Below are 10891 nucleotides of genomic sequence, written 5' to 3'. Positions count from 1 at the left end.
GTGGCCCGAGTGCACGCGGGTGGCATTGTCCGCCCAACTCTGGAGGGATGCGGATGCGACAATGAGCAACACGCGGCTGCTCGGAAGCGGCCCCGGCTAGCAGACGCCTCTCCCCGGGCCGCGCCCAGTCAGCGCGGGCGTCCGGGGTGTCTGTGGAGCCTCAACTTTGACTATTGCCCAGAAGAAAAGATGTTTGGTTTTCACAAGCCAAAGATGTACCGAAGTATAGAGGGCTGCTGTATTTGCAGAGCTAAATCCTCCAGTTCTCGATTCACTGACAGTAAACGCTATGAAAAGGACTTCCAGAGCTGTTTTGGGTTACATGAGACTCGTTCAGGAGACATCTGTAATGCCTGTGTCCTGCTTGTGAAAAGATGGAAGAAATTGCCAGCAGGATCAAAAAAAAACTGGAATCATGTGGTAGATGCAAGGGCAGGACCCAGTCTAAAGACTACCCTGAAACCAAAGAAAGTGAAAACTCTATCTGGAAACAGGATAAAAAGCAACCAGATCAGTAAACTGCAGAAGGAATTTAAACGTCACAATTCTGATGCTCACAGTACCACCTCAAGTGCCTCTCCAGCTCAATCTCCTTGTTATAGTAACCAGTCAGATGATGGCTCAGATACAGAGATGGCTTCTGGCTCTAACAGAATGCCAGTGTTTTCCTTTTTAGATCTCACATACTGGAAAAGACAGAAAATATGCTGTGGCATTATCTACAAAGGCCGTTTTGGGGAAGTCCTCATCGACACACATCTATTCAAGCCTTGCTGCAGCAATAAGAAAGCAGCTGCTGAGAAGCCGGAGGCTCAGGGGCCAGAGCCTCTGCCCATCTCCACTCAGGAGTGGTGACTGAGGTTGATGTAGAAGGGGAACAAAAAATGAGTTAAATTTTGGAAAACACCAACAAAATGACCCTCCTATTTTTAACTTGGATACCTGTTATTCTGCCAAAAGATGATTTCTAGAATAGTTTTGAGTGGGTTATTTTCCCCCCAGTTCCACAAAGTCTGAAGCCAGTATCTAGCTTACTAAAAGGAAAAAAAGAAGTGTACATAACATTTAAGATGCTGAGTATTTCATAGGAAAGCTGAATGCTGCTGTAAAGTGCTCTTTAAGGCTTTTTTTAAAAAATCCCCTTCTAATGAATGAAATTAGGGGAATTTCAGGGGACAGAGATGGGATTTGTTGTATGATAAACGTATGTAGTTTTAGTCTTTCTATATTGAGAAGCAGTGGTTGGGGCATTTTTTAAGATGGCTGGCTACACTTGTTTTCCTTCGTTATAATAAATTTGTCATAACTCAGTAAACACAGACTTGCCCCTAGAGGTAGTTGTTAATAACTTTGAAATATTACGGTGTTGCCAAGGTTCTGATGAGTCAAACCTGTACTACTGAATATTAAGCGGGACGGACTAAGCTCTCTAGTGCGAATATCTTGAAGGAGTAATTTCTAAATATACAGAGGTAACTTGACTGTATATGTTGCATCCTGTGTCACCTCCCTCCATATTGATATTTGATAAAGTTTTTAATTTATATGAAACTTCTAAAGCAGAATCAAAGTTCCTCTTGGGGAAATGTCAAATCTTTAGGATAGGCAATCCTATATGAATAGTACCAAAGCATTACCCCTTGGTAGAGAATGCACTCTATTAAAATGTTAAATGATCTGAAAAATAAAATGCGCACGTCTTCAGGATGGCACATGAAAAAAACAAAGGTTAATGCTTCTTGGGGCACATTTCTTAGAGGGCTTGCAAGTGTGTAAATAATTTGTTTATGTTACATGACTGGTGACTTCAATGAAAATCTGCACAATTCAGTTTTAGCTCTGGATTACTTCGGTTGACCTTTGTGAAGGTTTTATCTGTGTAGAATGGTTGTTCGACTTGTTTTAACCTATTAGGGTTTTGGGTTTTGGGTTTTTGTTTTTTGTTTTTCATTCTATATTAAAGTAAAATTCTACTAAAAGAAAAAAAAAAAGAAAACACTAAGTAAGCAATTATAACATATACTTTTGCAAATTTAAGGAAACAATACTGATTTATAGGAGATTTAAAAGAAAGATTGAAAAATCTTCATGACACTACATCCACATTGAATTAATAATTTATTTCTCTCTTCTTATAGTGCTTGCAAGTGAATAATAAATTTAAAATTTGACAGATTTGGATATACTTTAGTGGCAATAATAAAATATTAAAATAACAATGAATTTTTAACTATAGCAAAAATAATCTATTCTAAATACTCGTTGAATTCTCATACTCATTACTTTCTCCTCATTCTTTCCCTTTTTTTATAAGTTTCGTTCTGTGCATGTATGCACAATTCTCTGAAGGATAAAAAAATAACCTACCTGTTCTATTTTCCTAACAATGATACTGTGAGAACAGAAAAAAAGTCCTTTGAAAAAATAAAAGCTGCTATACAGATATGAGGTATTATCATATCATTGCTGTCCTTTATAGGAAAAGGCTGCCTTGACCTTGAGGAAATGAAGAAAGAATAGATTAACTGAAGATCCTGCATAGAAGGATCTGCTCCTATAGAAGGCTCACTCTTATTTACTAATTCAATCATATCTCTTTTCATCTGTCTATTCAGTACACTGCAGATTACAGAGACCTATGGACTTTTTTTTTTTTTTTAGTCAGCACAAAAGAAAATAGAATAACGATTTTTTCTGAAGTGACCTGTAAATAGACATGCCTTCTAAATTTAAGGGAAATTTTCTTGGGATTTAAAGCTCATTTTCAAATTCCAGTTTTCTCTAAAATATGCCACAGGAACACACTGATAGCAAAAATCTCTCTCCTACTTGGGAGTTGAGAACCAACTTATTTGTAATCAAATAAATATTATAGAAATATATTCTGATATATTTGTTTTTTGTATCAAGGAAACAAAAAAGGTCTCTAGATACTAGATTGCCTATTTTTAGCTACTACAGTTAAATCACAAAATATATGCACTACTGATCAAATCTATCACCTTTATGATTTTAGGAAACATTGTCTTAAAAGATGTTGCTTTACATCTTGAATAAAATAAAGACTTACTTGGTAAGATAGAGTAGATCAGGATCATATCTCTCTCAATATTTGTTTTTCATTTCTGAAATAGAAAACGTAGAAAGTTCTGAAAATCAATCTGGATCACAGTGAATTAAAATTAAGGGCAACACATAATCCTGACTTCCCCTGCAAGTTGTTATATCACTTGCAAAATACATTTAGCTTACTTCAGGCTCCCCATTTTAATTATGTTTCCAAAAATCAGGACTGTTTTGTGATGGTACTATATAAGTGACCTATTTAAAAATTCCTTTTATCTTCTTTTCTTCTTCCAGATAAATATGCATGCATTCAGTCAACAAGCATTTATGAAGAACCTACTATGTACCAGAGACATTACTCACTTATGAGATATGAAGATGAATAGATAACATGTATAGTTCCTCTTCAGGGCTAGCTTCAGGAGCATACAACCTGTCTTTAGAAGAGCTCCACACTTGGCTTAATACTTGGCAGTTGCCATCTTGAAATTCTTAACTTTTGAACAAGGGACCTCACATTCACATTTTGCGCTGGGCTCTCTAAACTAGGTAACGAGCCCTGTCCCTGTAGTTAAACTCAGAGTCAGTCACACATCCTGACATGTGAACAAATAAATTGTGTGCATGTTATAATTTTTATGGACACCCAGAAGGAAAATGCCTAAGTTTGCTTTAGGAAATCAGAGAGCACTTCAAAAAGGAGAGTCACTCATTCAACAGTTACCTATTGAGCAACTGCTACTTCTTGGGCACTGTTCTAAGTGCTAGAGAAAGAGTAGTGGATAAAACAAAGCAAACAAAATATCATGAAGGTTACATTCAAGTCAGCAGAGCCAAACAACAACATATAAACAAAATTATTATGTCAGATGGTGGGAAGTGCTATAGAGAAAAAATAAGTCAGAAAGTAGAATAAGGAGTGTTGGGGAATTATGAAGATTGCAGTTTGAAATAGGCTGTACAAAGATGGCCTCATGGAGAAAATGACTTTTGAAAGAAGAACCAAAGGAAATGAGAGGATAAGGGGAAAGAGCACTTCAAGCAAGAGGAAACAGCAAGTAGGAAGGAAGAAAGGGTCTGAGACAAAAGTGACCTGTAAAGCCTTGCTCAGTACTTCACAGTGTAGGTGGCCAATAAATGTTAATGATCTTTAATGGGTCAGATTACTCAGGATGCCATCAGTTATAAAACCCTATTGCCAGGAATTCCTTGGCGGTCCAGTGGTTAGGACTCCGCGCTTCCACTGCAGGGGGCACATGTTTGATCCCTGGTCAGGGAACTAAGATCCCGCAAGCTGCAAGGTGTGGCAAAAAAAAAAGACACACAAAAAAACTGAACAAACAAAAACCCCAATTGCCCTCTGAGGTTGTCTGACTCTGTACTCTATGGGTTTGATTCCATTAGGCAATCACAAATAAAATCTGTCCAAATTTGTTTGGTAAACAATAGCTGCTAGTTCGGTTAGTCACTGCCACCCACATTTCCTTTCTCCAGGCACCTGAATAAGAGATGTTGGCAGAACAAAAACTTCTTTAAAAGGATTTCAATGAAACAAAATTTTAAGAGAATACAGTGGAAATACTGTTAGTCCTATTTGTTTAATGTTTGCAACATTTTTTGTTTGTTTGTTTTTGCGCTACGCGGGCCTCTCACTGCTGTGGCCTCTCCCGTTGCGGAGCACAGGCACCGGACGCGCAGGCTCAGCGGCCATGGCTCACGGGCCCAGCCGCTCCGCGGCATGTGGGATCCTCCTGGACCGGGGCACGAACCCGTGTCCCCTGTATCGGCAGGCGGAATCTCAACCACTGCGCCACCAGGGAAGCCCTAATGTTTGCAAAATTTTAAAAATATGTGTATGCCTTTATTTTCTCTTTCTGATCTTAGGGGAATAATTCTTCAGGGACATAAGAGCCCCTGGCAAACAGAAAATACAAAAATCTAATGCTTTTACTGCCATGATATAAGGCTACAAAAGAAAAAAAAAAACTTTTTATTTTTTACACTACCTGTTATGTTTCATTATTTAACCTCTTTATTTTTCTTCTCTATTCCTTTTTCTTTTTAAGTCACCCATTAAATGAAAGTGGATAATGGCATATTTCCAGTAAATCTATAAATATTTGTTGAATGATAATGGGTTTTAACACTATATAAATGATAAAACCAGGGAAAGCAGAAGCTATTTCTTGACAAATCCAATTATTTTAAGATTAGCCTTTGATAATATTCTGAATATTTGAAACAAAGTAAAAGGAAACTTTTTTTTTACAAGAGCATTTGTAATGTGGAAACAAAGTGTGTAATCATTGTTGAAAATTATTAAAGCTTATTATTAATTGTATTCAATATAGCAGACATTCTCCTGAATGTCTGAAAAGATTTATGGAATGAAAAACATGCAGAACTGCTCACTTCTTTAATTAATAGTTCATCCCAATTGCACATTTTATTTCAGGGAAAAAGTATAAAAGATACTGGACCACAGAATATGTTTGTAAGAATCTCTACAGTTTTTTTAATCAGAAAATTGGTTTAATATTTGTGTAAATGTATGTGTATAAATAGTATTTAAATTATTATATGTAGTGGAATTAGAAAGAAGATATATGAAAAAATTCAGTCATTTCATTATAATTTTCTAGGGTATAAACACATTATGAGTAAATCAGATTTTATAACTGATTTTCAGTGTAAATTGTTTACTATTTATTCATTTATTTGATTTTGTTTCACTTGGGAGGAAATGCTAATTTTTTTCTTTTTGAAATGTATTTTATTACTATTGAAACTCCAGAAAACAGAAAGTATTGGGAAAGAGTTAAGCAACAAGATTAGATTTAAGAACAAAATCAGCAATTTTCCTGTTGTATTAAGTATAGCACTATCTAATGTGTCTAAATACCACTGAATAAAAATGGCCAGCATGTCACGGGGCAACAAATTTAAATCAATTGAGATTATTGATGTTTGACTTTCGGGTATAGACGTTTTCTTTCAACTCAAACATGCCTGCACTATTATTGGATATATGAAACTGTGCTTTTAATTAGTAATTCTTACTAAACACAAGAAACAGGTAACCTTGCATCCCATCATACCAATTTATTACACATATTATTATATGATGTTTATCATGTCATACATTCATCCATATTATTAAAAATATTGCCAAAACCAGTTTCCCATCTTTCACTTTTGGTCTATTTCAAAGCCAACCAGTCTTTTTTCTATAATATTTCTGATGTCTCTGATCAACCTATAGACACTGTACCAGAAGTAGATTTTTCATCAGAAAATTCAGCTTTTTCAGAAACATTACCTATCTTTATTTTCTCTAAATTAAAATCTATAAGTCCCAATATTACAACCATAGCTGGGTGGACCTTCTCGTTCCCTAGGCTTCTATAGGGAGATTCATGTGTTACCAAGAGGATGAAAACAATAGTCTTCTCATTTTCTGAGCATATGGGTTTCCTTAAGCCCTCTACCACCACCACTCCACAAACTCTAACTGTAGGGTATAGGCTAAGTTTTGCCCAATTCAGTTGGTCCACCCTCTTTGCAAGACGTGCAAGAATGTCTTGCATTATACTTTTGAACATGAGGGTGTTTTCAAGCTATTTGTTCTTAGCCTGAGGCCTCAACCACAGTCCACATATAGGTCAGCTTTGAGTACTGTGATTTAGTGTCCCCATCGTATCACAAGTATACATCAAATAAATTAATTTATTAACAAAAACATGGATGCATCTTTCACTTGTGATCTCATACTCGGAATAAAAGGCAGTATCCTTTACCTCATAAAGTTTCTGAAGACCTTCTGTGCAGGAAAGTGTTAGTGTAGTAGGCCTGAGACTGTCTAGTCTTAGAAAATCCTGCATGTAAGGTGGCCTCTTAGCTTACACCTGGGAACTTGGCTGATAAACAGTTCCCCACACTGATGGGAAACTTCCTTAAATGACAAGAGTGACTCATTGTACTTGTACATGTCAATCCCAATCTCCCAATTCATCACACCACCACCACCACCACCTGCCGCTTTCCCCCCTTGGTGTCCATAAGTTTGTTCTCTACATCTGTGTCTCAATTTCTGCCCTGCAAACTAGTTCATCTGTACCATTTTTCTGGGTTCCACATATATGCGATAATATACAATATTTGTTTCTCTCTTTCTGACTTACTTCACTCTGTATGACAGTCTCTAGGTCCATCCACGTCTCTACAAATGACCCAATTTCATTCCATTTTATGGCTGAGTACTACTCCATTGTATATATGTACCACATCTTCTTCACCCATTCATCTGTTGATGGGCATTTAGGTTGCTTCCATGACCTGGGTATTGTAAATAGTGCTGCAGTGAACATAAGGGTGCATGTTTCTCTTTGAATTACGGTTTTCTCTGGGTATATACCCAGTAGTGGGATTGCTGGGTCATATGGTAATTCTATTTAAGTTTTTTAAGGAACCTCCCTACTGTTATCCATAGTGGCTGTATCAATTTACATTCCCACCAACAGTGGAAGAGGCTTCTCTTTTCTCCACACCCTCTACAGCATTTGTTGTTTGTAGATTTTCTGAAGATGCCCATTCTAACTGGTGTGAGGTGATACCTCATTGTAGTTTTGATTTGCATTTCTCTAATAATTAGTGATGTTGAACAGCTTTTCATGTACTTCTTGGCCATCTGTATGTCTTCTTTGGAGAAGTGTCTATTTAGGTCTCTGTACATTTTTGGATTGGGTTGTTTGTTTTTTTAATATTGAGCTGCATGAGCTGTTTATATATTTTGGAGATTAATCCTTTGTCCGTCGATTCGTTTGAAAATATTTTCTCCCATTCTGAGGGTTGTCTTTTTGTCTTGTTTATAGTTTCCTTTGCTGTGCAAAAGCTTTCAAGTTTCATTAGGTCCCAATTGTTTATTTTTGTTTTTATTTCCATTACTCTACGAGGTGGATCAAAAAAGATCTTGCAGTGATTTATGTCAAAGAGTATTCTTCCTATATTTTCCTCTAAGAATTTTATAGTGTCTGGTCTTACATTTAGGTCTCTAATCCATTTTGAGTTTATTCTTGTCTATGGTGTTAGGGAGTGTTCTAATTTCATTCTTTTCCATGCAGCTGTCCAGTTTTCCCAGCAACACTTATTGAAGAGACTGTCTTTTCTCCACTGTATATCCTTGACTCCTTTGTCATAGATTAGTTGACCATATGTGCGTGGGTCTATCTCTGGGATTTCTATCTTGTTCCATTTATCTATATTTCTGGTTTTGTGCCAGTACCATATTGTCTCGATTACTGTAGCTTTGTAGTATAGTCTGAAGTCAGGGAGTCTGATTCCTCCAGCTCTGCTTTTTTCCCTCAAGACTGCTTTGGCTATTCAGGGTCTTTTGTGTCTCCATACAAATTTTAAGATTTTTTGTTCTAGTTCTGTGAAAAATTCCGTTGGTAGTTTGATAGGGATTGCATTGAATCTGTAGATTGCTTTGGGTAGTATAGTCATTTTCACAATATTGCTTCTTCCAATCCAAGAAGATGGTATATCTCTCCATCTGCTTGTATCATCTTTAATTTCTTTCATCAGTGTCTTATAGTTTTCTGCATACAGGTCTTTTGTCTCCCTAAGTAGGTTTATTCCTAGGTATTTTATTCTTTTTGTTGCAATAGTAAATGGGAGTATTTCCTTAATTTCTCTTTCAGATTTTTCATCATTAGTGTATAGGAATGCAAGAGATTTCTGTGCATTAATTTTGTATCCTGCTAATTTACCAAATTCATTGATTAGCTCTCTAATTAGTTTTCTAGTGGGATCTTTAAGATTCTCTATGTATAGTATCATGTCATCTGCAAACAGTGACAGTTTTACTTCTTCTTTTCCAGTTTGTATTTCTTTTTCTTCTCTGATTGCCGTGGCTAGGACTTCCAAAACTATGTTGAATAATAGTGGTGAGAGTGGACATCCTTGTCTTGTTCCTGATCTTAGAGGAAATGCTTTCAGATTTTCACTGTTGAGAATGATGTTTGCTGTGGGTTTGTTATATATGGCCTTTATTATGTTGAGGTAGGTTCCCTCTATGCCCACTTTCTGGAGAGTTTTTGTCATAAATAGGTGTTGAATTTTGTCAAAAGGTTTCTCTGCATCTATTGAGATGATCATATGGTTTTTATTCTTCAATTTGTTAATATGGTGTATCACATTGGTTGATCTGCATATATTGAAGAATCCTTGCATCCCTGTGATAAATCCCACTTGATCATGGTGTATGATCCTTTTAATGTGTTGCTGGATTCTGTTTGCTAGTATTTTGTTGAGGATTTTTGCATCTATATTCATCAGTGATATTGGGCTGTAATTTTCTATTTTTATAGTGTCTTTGTCTGGTTTTGGTACTAGGGTGATGGTGGCCTCATTGAATGAGTTTGGGAGTGTTCCCTCCTCTGCAGTTTTTTTTTTGTTGTTTTGTTTTTTTCTTTTTTTTGTGGTACGCGGGCCTCTCACTGTTGTGGCCTTCCCATTGCAGAGCACAGGCTCCGAACACACAGGCTCAGCAGCCATGGCTCATGAGCCCAGCCGCTCCGCGGCATGTGGGATCTTCCCAGACCGGGGCACAAACCCGTGTCCCCTGCATCGGCAGGCAGACTCTCAACCACTGCACCACCAGGGAAGCCCTCTTCTGCACTTTTTTGGAAGAGTTTGAGAAGGATGGGTGTTAGCTCTTCTCTGAATGCTCAATAGAATTCACCTGTGAAGCAATCTTGTCCTGGACTTTTGTTTGTTGGAAGATTTTTAATCACAGTTCAATTTCATTACTTTCGATTGGTCTGTTCAGATTTTCTATTTCTTCCTGGTTCAGTTTTGGTAGGTTATACCTTTCTAAGAATTTGTCCATTTCTTCCAGGTTGTCCATTTTAATGGCATAGAGTTGCTTATAGTAGTCTCTTAGGATGCTTTGTATTTCTGTGGTGTCTGTTGTAACTTCTCCTTTTTCATTTCTAATTTTATTGATTTGAGTCCTCTCCCTCTTTTTCTTGATGACTCTGGCTAATGTTTTACCAATTTTGTTTATCTTCTCAAAGAGCCAGCTTTCAGGTTTATTGAGATTTGCTATTGTTTTCTTTGTTTCTATTTCATTTATTTCTGCTCCAATCTTTATGATTTATTTCCTTCTGCTAACTTTGGGTTTTGTTCTCTTTTCTCTAGTTCCTTTAGGTGTAAGGGTAGATTGTTTATTTGAGATTTTTCTTGTTTCTTGAGGTAGGCTTGTATAGTTATAAACTTCCCTCTTAGAACTGCTTTTGCTGCATCCCATAGCTTTTGGATCATCGTGTGTTCATTGTCATTTGTCTCTAGGTATTATTTGATTTCCTCTTTGATTTCTTCAGTGATCTCTTGGTTATTTAGTAACGTATTGTTTGTCCTCCATGTGTTTGTTTTTTTTACGTTTTTTCCCTGTAATTCATTTCTAATCTCATAGCATTGTGGTCAGAAAAGATGCTTGATATGATTTCAATTTTCTTAAATTTACTGAGGCTTGATTTGTGACCCAAGATGTGGTCTATCCTGGAGAATGTTCTGTGGGCACTTAACAAGAAAGTGTATTCTGCTGTTTTTGGATGGAATGTCCTATAAATATCTATTAAATCTATCTGGTCTATTGTGTCATTTAAAGGTTTTGTTTCCTTATTAATTTTCTGTTTGGATGATCTGCCCATTGGTGTAAGTGAGGTGTTAAAGTCCCCCACTATCATTGTGCTACTGTTGATTTCCTCTTTTATAGCTGTTAGCAGCTTATGTATTGAGGTGCTCCTATGTTGGGTGCATATAT

At 36.7% G+C, this 10891-nt stretch overlaps 1 long non-coding RNA gene and 1 pseudogene across 1 annotated transcript in view; one reads left to right on the top strand and one right to left on the bottom strand.

The window, feature by feature from the left end:
• Positions 1-10891, bottom strand: part of LOC137202968 (uncharacterized) — a 29892-nt gene that overhangs the window by 7611 nt on the left and 11390 nt on the right. Inside the window, exon 2 of the long non-coding RNA XR_010932817.1 lies at positions 3071-3125. This is a non-coding gene — a long non-coding RNA (uncharacterized lncRNA). The remainder of the gene's footprint in view (positions 1-3070; positions 3126-10891) is intronic.
• On the top strand, positions 104-1321 carry LOC137202246 (SIN3-HDAC complex-associated factor pseudogene; annotated as a pseudogene).

This window comes from Pseudorca crassidens, chromosome 11 (genome assembly GCF_039906515.1).
Source record: "Pseudorca crassidens isolate mPseCra1 chromosome 11, mPseCra1.hap1, whole genome shotgun sequence".
Classification (NCBI taxonomy): Eukaryota; Metazoa; Chordata; class Mammalia; order Artiodactyla; family Delphinidae; genus Pseudorca; species Pseudorca crassidens.
This window is presented reverse-complemented; position numbering and strand designations above follow the sequence as displayed.